Genomic DNA, 8,816 nt, shown 5'->3' with positions numbered 1-8,816 from the left:
TCCTTTCGTTGAGATATTTAATTAGAATACCATGAGATATCATTCATTTTTACCCCCCCCCCCCCCCCCCCGTTGCTCACTGATCTCGAAAAAGAGTCGCACGGGAAAGATAGTTTGTACAAACCAATTTATTTCGATGAGACCTTTTATTAGAATACCATGAAGGGTAGAACACGTGTTTACCCCCCCCCCCCCCCATTTTCTAAAGTTTAACTTGGCACCACTAAAGGCATGCGTATGCAAAATCTGAGACCAATTGGTTGTCGTATGTAAAAGTTATGCACGTTTTACTTTAAAAACAGCATCTCAGGAAATACTTCGTGGGGGGGGGGCTTTTAGACAGTGAAATGTGATGGCCGTCTGGCACAACTTCAAGGTATAGGCTACCTAATACAAAAAAATTCCAGGACTCTAGGACCATTCTCCTAGAAGTTGTTCGAAACGGCAGAAGTGGGTCCGGACGGACAGACGGACAAAACGCAAACAATAGCACATTTTTTTAAATTCTTAAAAAATGTGCTAAAACACCAGTACTGATTCAGTATCCAAAAAATTCCATTGCGTCTTTGTACTTCTGAGGCTTCCGACGGCTATCCAAATTAGACCCACAATACATTCGAGCTAAGATAATCTAAGAAGTATCCATTTTACGGAAGAAACCAATTCATTTTGTATACGAAGGAAACCACAAACTTCAGAAAATGTTATTTTAAGAAAAGTATTGTTCTATTTTCAATGCCATATTGTGCAAATTACATTGTGTTTGGAGAAGTCTGAAAAAATCAGAGGAATTCGTAAAAGAGTAAAAGTTTAGGAATCTGAGGTTTGCCAGAATGTAAAGAAAGAAACCTAAGAATCCCAGAAAAGTAAAAATCTGAAGAGCCGTATAGATCTGAAAAAACATGACGAATTTGAATAATCCAAAGAAAAAGAAAGATGTGGAGATGTGAAGAAGGGAAGATGTGAAGATTTGAGGATTTGAAGATTTGAAGATTTGAAGATTTGAAGATTTGAAGATTTGAAGATTTGAAGATTTGGAGATTTGGAGATTTGGAGATTTGGAGATTTGGAGATTTGGAGATTTGAAGATTTGAAGATTTGAAGATTTGAAGATTTGAAGATTTGAAGATTTGAAGATTTGAAGATTTGAAGATTTGAAGATTTGAAGATTTGAAGATATGAAGATATGGAGATATGGAGATATGGAGATTTGGAGATTTGGAGATTTGGAGATTTGAAGATTTAAAGATTTGAAGATTTGAAGATTTGAAGATTTGAAGATTTGAAGATATGAAGATATGAAGATTTGAAGATTTGGAGATTTGAAGATTTGAAGATTTGAAGATTTGAAGATTTGAAGATTTGAAGATTTGAAGATTTGAAGATTTGAAGATTTGGAGATTTGAAGATTTGAAGATTTGAAGATTTGGAGATTTGGAGATTTGGAGATTTGAAGATTTGAAGATTTGAAGATTTGAAGATTTGAAGATTTGAAGATTTGAAGATTTGAAGATTTGGAGATTTGAAGATTTGAAGATTTGAAGATTTGAAGAAGTGAAGATGTGATGCCTGAATAATGTAAATAAATTGTAACAATCCGGAAATTCCAACGAAAAATTCAAACATGTAGATAGAGAAGGATCGGAAAAACTCAAATAGTGAGTATTGATACAGAGATGCACCACCATTCAACGTCGCTCACCACCTGGCGATGACATTGGAAAGTATAGGCCAAGGTGAAGTTCTAAAGTAACCGGCCACGAGGAGGTCAAGGTGAGACGCAAGGGAACTCGCCTCTTCCCTTAAGTGCTTTTCTGTTGTTGACCTTGGAACGTTTGTAACCTTGGAAATTAGGTTTAGAGCAGTTCAATGATCATCATCATCTTATCATTGCAGTGTCATATTTCATTTTCAAGACCATCAATAGTCTCCACTTCTTTCCGGCACCTTATTTTATTTTCAAGGTCATTAAAGGACAATAACCTCATTTTTGCGCTGCCATACGTCCTTTTGAGGTGTCATATTGCGTTTTCAAGGTTATCAAAGTTTATAACGACCTCTTTTATCATATTCTATTTTCAAGGTGACCAGAGGTCAATGATACCAGTCTGTGTGGTGTTATGTTTCATTTTCAAGGTTATCAAAGATCAATTACCTCATTTTTTTGCGATACCATATTCAATTTCCAAAGTCATCATAAGTCAACAATCCCATTTTTTAGTCTCATGTTTTATGTTCAAGGTTATGAAAGTTCACTGTCCTCATTGTGTAATATTGCATTTTCAAGGACATCAGAAGTCAATAGCCCAATTTTTCTGTGGTGTCATTTTTCGTTTCCAAGGTTGTCGGCGGTAAATCACCCCATTTTGTGTGGTGTGATATTCCATTTTTAAGATTATCAAAGTTCAATGAACACCGCGGTGCCTTGTTCAAGGTCATTAGAGGTTTCATCTTCACGTTATGAAAACTCAATAAGTTCCTTGATGCTGTGTAATTTTCTATTTTCAAAGTCATCAGAGGTCAATGACTGCACTGTTTGTAATCTCCTATTTCATATCCACAGTTATCATGAATAAATGACACCATTTTTGGGGTCTCATATTTCATTTTCAAGGTTATCAAATCCCAATGACCTCCTCTTTGCGGTGTCATTCCATTTTCGTGCCCATCAGAGATCAACGCCCCTATTTTTTGCGGTGCCATATTTTATCTTCAAGGTAATCAAAGATCAATGACCTAATTTTTTTCATATTCCATTTTCCAAGGTCATCAGAAGTCAATTACCACATTTTTTGTGATTTCACATTTCATTTTCAAGGTTACCAACATCTCCACACTTTTAAATGACCTTATTTTGTATTTTTGATGCCCATCAGAGATCAATGTCCCTATTTTTTGCGGTGCCATATTTTATCTTCAAGGTCATCTAAGATCAATGACATCATTTTTTTTCATGTTCCATTTTCCAAGGTCATCAGAAGTCAATAACCCCATTTTTTGTGATTTCACATTTTATTTTCAAGGTTATCATTGATCTCCACATTTTTAAATGACCTTATTTTTTATTTTTGATGAACTTGGAAATGGAATGGTACCGCAAATATGAGGTCATGGCCTTGAAAGAAGATATGACACCATAAAGTGAGGTGATTGGCCTTTGGATACGAGCGATCTATAAACTTTTCTTCGTCTACTTTCTAAGGTCACAACCGTTCTAAGCTAACACCAGAACGGTGCTTGAGGGAAAGGGAAAATGCTCTTGGGCTTCACCTTCACCTACTTTCCAAGGCCACCGTCATGTGGTGAGGGACCTTAAACCTGCCTGTATCACTGCTTAGGTGTTTTGACGAATCCCAAGTGACTGACGAATTTCAATAGTTGAAAGAATTAGTATAATTGGAGAATTTGAGGCAACGAAAGAGAGATCAGAGAAACGTGGAGAATACAAAGATTCGAGAAAATAAAAAAATGAGAAACACTACGTACCTACAATAATTAACCATTTGCAGAAACTGAAAAATCGATCGAATTTAAAAGAATTAATATAGGTAGATGAAGGTATTTCAAACCAAAAAGTCAAAAAAATTCAATAAAAAGGAGGTATCCTAAAAATGATAAGGGTATGTATAATTTGAATAATACGAGTATAAACTATTATCTTAAGGGTTTGAAGAAATTAAGGAGTTAATTTCAAAATCCAGAAGGTTATGAGAAGATTGGGAAGAATCTGAAGATTTCGAAAAAATGAAAGATTTTAATGAAAAGGAAGAATCATAAGACTTTGATGGAAAAAGAATTTGAAAAAGATAACGGATCTGAATAATTCGAAGAAACAGAAAATTTAAAAAAAAATTCAGAGTAGCAGAAAAACCCTGGACACTTGAGAGATTGGCCTGGATTTTAAAATCTTAGATCTCCACAGAGAAAAATTCTAAAAGATTGGAGAATATGGAAGATCACATAGAGTCTACAAGATTGGAAGAATCTGAAGAAAAGGATAATAATATAACATTTGAAAATTCAAAAGGATTCGAAGAATCTGAATGATCCAAAGTATTTCAAGAAACGCTAACCCTACCCTAAAAAAATTCAAAAATTGAAAATATTAAAGGTTGCGATAGATCTGAATCATTTGCCTGAGAAGGATTCTATGAAATAAACGAAATTTGATCCATTTTCAAATGGATCTGAAGAAACTATAAAACAATGGAACGAATCCGTAGAAAGAAAGGAATGCAACTCAAGCGAATTTGAAGAATCCCAAGAATTCGAATAAACGAAAAATGTTTAACTTAAACTGGCGAATCCGGAAAATTTGAATTGCACTTGAATTTTAAACCGAATAATCTGGAAAATTTTAACTAGAAAGTGGCATATTTCCAAAAAATTGAGAAGGCATTATCCAGAATTTCTTTTGTTACCTTTGTAAAGGCAGTAGCAAAATCAGTAATTAAGTAGGGAGGGTTTAAAGACTGAAAAAAATAGGAAGAGCAACCTGATGAATCTGAAAAATTGAAAGAAACGAACCAATTTGAAGAATCTTAGGATCGTCGTATGAATAATCCGGCAGTTTGAAATTCTGAAAATACAGGAGCGTGTGTAGCTTTTTCAGTACAGTTCACTTAATTTGCTGGTCGAGTAATTCCTGTAATTTTCTGTCTCTAGTTTGCTTTACTCCTCGAAATTTCTCATAACTCCGATTATTTACTCTATTTATGGAGTTCGTTGTTCTTAGTCGAGAAAATCAGGGCGATTTTCAAATGGTAAAAAGTCAATTTGTATGTCTCATTGAGAAAAGTCGTAAGTATTTACTGCGTGCAGAATGCCAAAAACTATAAAATCGATTAAGGGAGACAATAATCCTAAAAAAAAGGAAGGGAGAAAATGAAAATAAAGCAACCCCAATTTCCGATATACTCGAAATCACTTAATAATTTATTACATCTTGTGCATTGTACACAGGAGGCTTATCTAGTCAATAAGAAAGATATCGGTTATTAATAATATACCATACCGCAACCGAAACTGACTGTTCCTACTTGACGTTTAAGGGACGCCATTGGAGCGGAGGATTTTCCGGCGAATGGCCGGTGTGCGCGGCGCGCGTGCCGGGGGAGGATTTTCAATTTTCCGGTCCGTACAGGCGTCCAGCTGGTTGTTGGTCGTGGACGTGGGGGCGCGATCGCGACGCGTTCCCGCTGGATCGCTACGGGAAGAGTATTTAAACGACGATCGGGGGTGTGGGGGCCGTGCATATGAAATATTGCGTTTTGTTTTTCGCGAAAGGTAAGGCGCGCTCCGGGAAACTCTCATCCAGGCGGTTTATTAGGGAAGAAGTGCGTTTCGCCCGAGGCGAATTTCCGTTGATTGATGACGCCGTGCGTCGGATGCGAAAGAATGTTTTTCGAAAAGGGCCTTAAAAGGGCGACGCGCGAAGACGCGGTTTTCCTCCAGAGCTGCGATGCGCGCCACGAGCTTTCCCGACGGTAGATTGGGGCGTGTCCTGCAGAACGAAAAGTTAGGATCAATTCTACTTATTTAATACAGCTTTCGTATTAGGAGCGTGTATATAGTTAGAGAATCCACTGTAAACCGATTTGCGCTAAACTCGGGTTTTATCTACACTAAGTACTGGGGCTTAACTCGGTATTGTGTTTGACTAAGTGAACAAATAGATGGAGTGATATATATCGACTTTCCATTGTACCACACTGCCCATTTATAAAATTTTCTTTTCTTTTTCATTTCAGGTGAGTTTCTTAATTCTGATTTTCGTAAAAATGTGTATCCCGTAACGTCAGTAGTTGGCGTCGCGACGCCATAAAGCTCGTTAAACTTTAAAACGGATTAAACTACTTTTACTATCGCATTTTTTCGCTCGTTCGGTATTAACGCGCACTTGTCCATTATTTTAATTACATATAATTAACATTTGCAGTCGAACAAGGCTGATCGATTGCCATTAGTTAGCTACCTAGCTATGAATTGATAACGTTTTAAGTACAATGTCACCGATTTGTAAACACTCAATTAACTAAAGGGTTTACAGCCGTCGCGTCGGTTCAATTCATGGTGGTGATCGATATCATTCTGAAACATAATACCCGCCGGTATAGGCTAATTCAATTAAGGGTTGTCATTTATCGAATTCGAGTTACTGATTGTGTCCAAAATCGCGCATATCGACGTCCAGCGTCGGCTTGTGTAACCCCATATTTTAGATCGCTTTCGTGACAATTCCGCAGATTCGTTTAAAATTGATTGAGGCTTAACTAATTCCAAATTTTCATTTCGAAATTCTAGAAAAAATGAGAATCCGTCGCTTACGCGCCTTGCCGTAGGTCTTCTCGGCTTTCGTTTCAAAACGAACCACCGATTGTTATCTGTAATTTTGATAAAAAATCAAAAAATGTATACAGTGATATTCATTAAGAAGTAGACTACTTTTATGCATCGAAAATATCATTTTAAAACAAATAAACATCTGGCTGTCAGAATAATTAGTTTGAATATTGTTACTTTGTCTTAACAGAAAATTAATCCCTTATGCTCCTTAAACTGTTACCGGCGGTTTAACAATAGATATGGACGTAGCAGAGAAGTACACCCGTCAATTTCTATACAGGTAAATATGCGGTAGAAGAGGCATTACAACTTCTTGCGTCTTCACACAGTCCTGTCACGGTCGCCAAATGTTATAATTACGCAATACATCGCAGCCGAATGAAAATAAAAATACGGAAACCAAAGCAACAATATTCAAATTAATTAATATGACAGCCAGCCAGATCTTTATTTGTTTTAAGAAGTTATTTTAGTTGAATAAAATTAGGCGCCCTTCAGAAAAGATTTTGTCATTTAAAAGTAAACATACACATAAATCCCTGTCTACTTCTTATTAAATAGCACTGTATATAAGTTTAATGGAAGGTTTCTCCTAATTTCGAAATTGAGTGACACATTTTAAAAGGGCTAACATTCTCTTTATAAAAGTAGCTACAAAATTCGGGAGATCGGGTTATCGACTAACTTAAAAAAACTACGATTTACGGCCGTATCTGTTCAGAGTACCCAATTTATTTGAAATTGGCCAATGAGAACCATAGCATGCGAGCATAATAAATAATATCGTACTCATCAATTAGATAAGGTCGGACGACCACTTTATTAAACGAAATAACTGACAAAATTTTATTATTTTAACACATCTAAAGGATATTCATAAATTATCACGACTGCGCAATTCAGGAATATCGCGATAGTACGAATATAATGCGGAAAACCCGAAAATTCTACGATATTCCGTTGCCGTGACCACTTTATTAAACGAACTAACTGACAAAATTTTATTATTTTAACACATCTAAAGGATATTCATAAATTATCACGACTGCGCAATGCAGGAATAACACGATAGTACGAATATAATGCTGAAAACCCGAAAATTCAACGATATTCCGTTGCCGAGACCACTTTATTAAACGAAATAACTGACAAAATTCTATTATTTTAACACATCTAAAGGATATTCATAAATTATCACGACTGCGCAATGTAGGAATATCGCGATAGTACGAATATAATGCGGAAAACCCGAAAATTCTACGATATTCCGTTGCCGAGACCACTTTATTAAACGAACTAACTGACAAAATTTTATTATTTTAACACATCTAAAGGATATTCATAAATTATCACGACTGCGGAATGCAGGAATATCGCGATAGTACGAATATAATGGGGAAAACCCGAAAATTCAACGATATTCCGTTGCCGAGACTACTTTATTAAACGAAATAACTGACAAAATTCTATTATTTTAACACATCTAAAGGATATTCATAAATTATCACGACTGCGCAATGTAGGAATATCGCGATAGTACGAATATAATGCGGAAAACCCGAAAATTCTACGATATTCCGTTGCCGAGACCACTTTATTAAACGAACTAACTGACAAAATTTTATTATTTTAACACATCTAAAGGATATTCATAAATTATCACGACTGCGCAATGTAGGAATATCGCGATAGTACGAATATAATGCGGAAAACCCGAAAATTCTACGATATTCCGTTGCCAAGACCACTTTATTAAACGAACTAACTGACAAAATTTTATTATTTTAACACATCTAAAGGATATTCATAAATTATCACGACTGCGCAATGCAGGAATAACACGATAGTACGAATATAATGCTGAAAACCCGAAAATTCAACGATATTCCGTTGCCGAGACCACTTTATTAAACGAAATAACTGACAAAATTCTATTATTTTAACACATCTAAAGGATATTCATAAATTATCACGACTGCGCAATGTAGGAATATCGCGATAGTACGAATATAATGCGGAAAACCCGAAAATTCTACGATATTCCGTTGCCGAGACCAATTTATTAAACGAAATAACTGACAAAATTCTATTACTTTACCACATCTAAAGGATATTCATAAATTATCACGACTGCGCAATGTAGGAATATCGCGATAGTACGAATATAATGCGGAAAACCCGAAAATTCTACGATATTCCGTTGCCGAGACCACTTTATTAAACGAACTAACTGACAAAATTTTATTATTTTAACACATCTAAAGGATATTCATAAATTATCACGACTGCGGAATGCAGGAATATCGCGATAGTACGAATATAATGGGGAAAACCCGAAAATTCAACGATATTCCGTTGCCGAGACTACTTTATTAAACGAAATAACTGACAAAATTCTATTATTTTAACACATCTAAAGGATATTCATAAATTATCACGACTGCGCAATTCAGGAATATCGCGATAGTACG

General features: G+C 35.7%; 1 protein-coding gene across 2 annotated transcripts in view; it reads left to right on the top strand.

The window, feature by feature from the left end:
- The first annotated feature begins 5,189 nt into the window (after nt 1–5,189).
- The window catches only part of LOC116180117 (homeobox protein OTX1-like), a 33,431-nt gene continuing 29,804 nt past the window's right edge, over nt 5,190–8,816 (top strand). Inside the window, exon 1 of one of the 2 annotated variants that reach the window (XM_031499959.1) lies at nt 5,190–5,750. The gene's annotated coding sequence lies outside the window, so the exon portion shown is untranslated. The remainder of the gene's footprint in view (nt 5,751–8,816) is intronic. The other variant, XM_031499960.1, reaches the window with a different exon arrangement.

This window comes from Photinus pyralis, unplaced genomic scaffold, assembly GCF_008802855.1.
Source record: "Photinus pyralis isolate 1611_PpyrPB1 unplaced genomic scaffold, Ppyr1.3 Ppyr1.4_LG9, whole genome shotgun sequence".
In the NCBI taxonomy this organism is placed as follows: domain Eukaryota; kingdom Metazoa; phylum Arthropoda; class Insecta; order Coleoptera; family Lampyridae; genus Photinus; species Photinus pyralis.
Note: the sequence above shows the minus strand (reverse complement) of the source record. Positions and strands in the feature narration are given on the sequence as shown.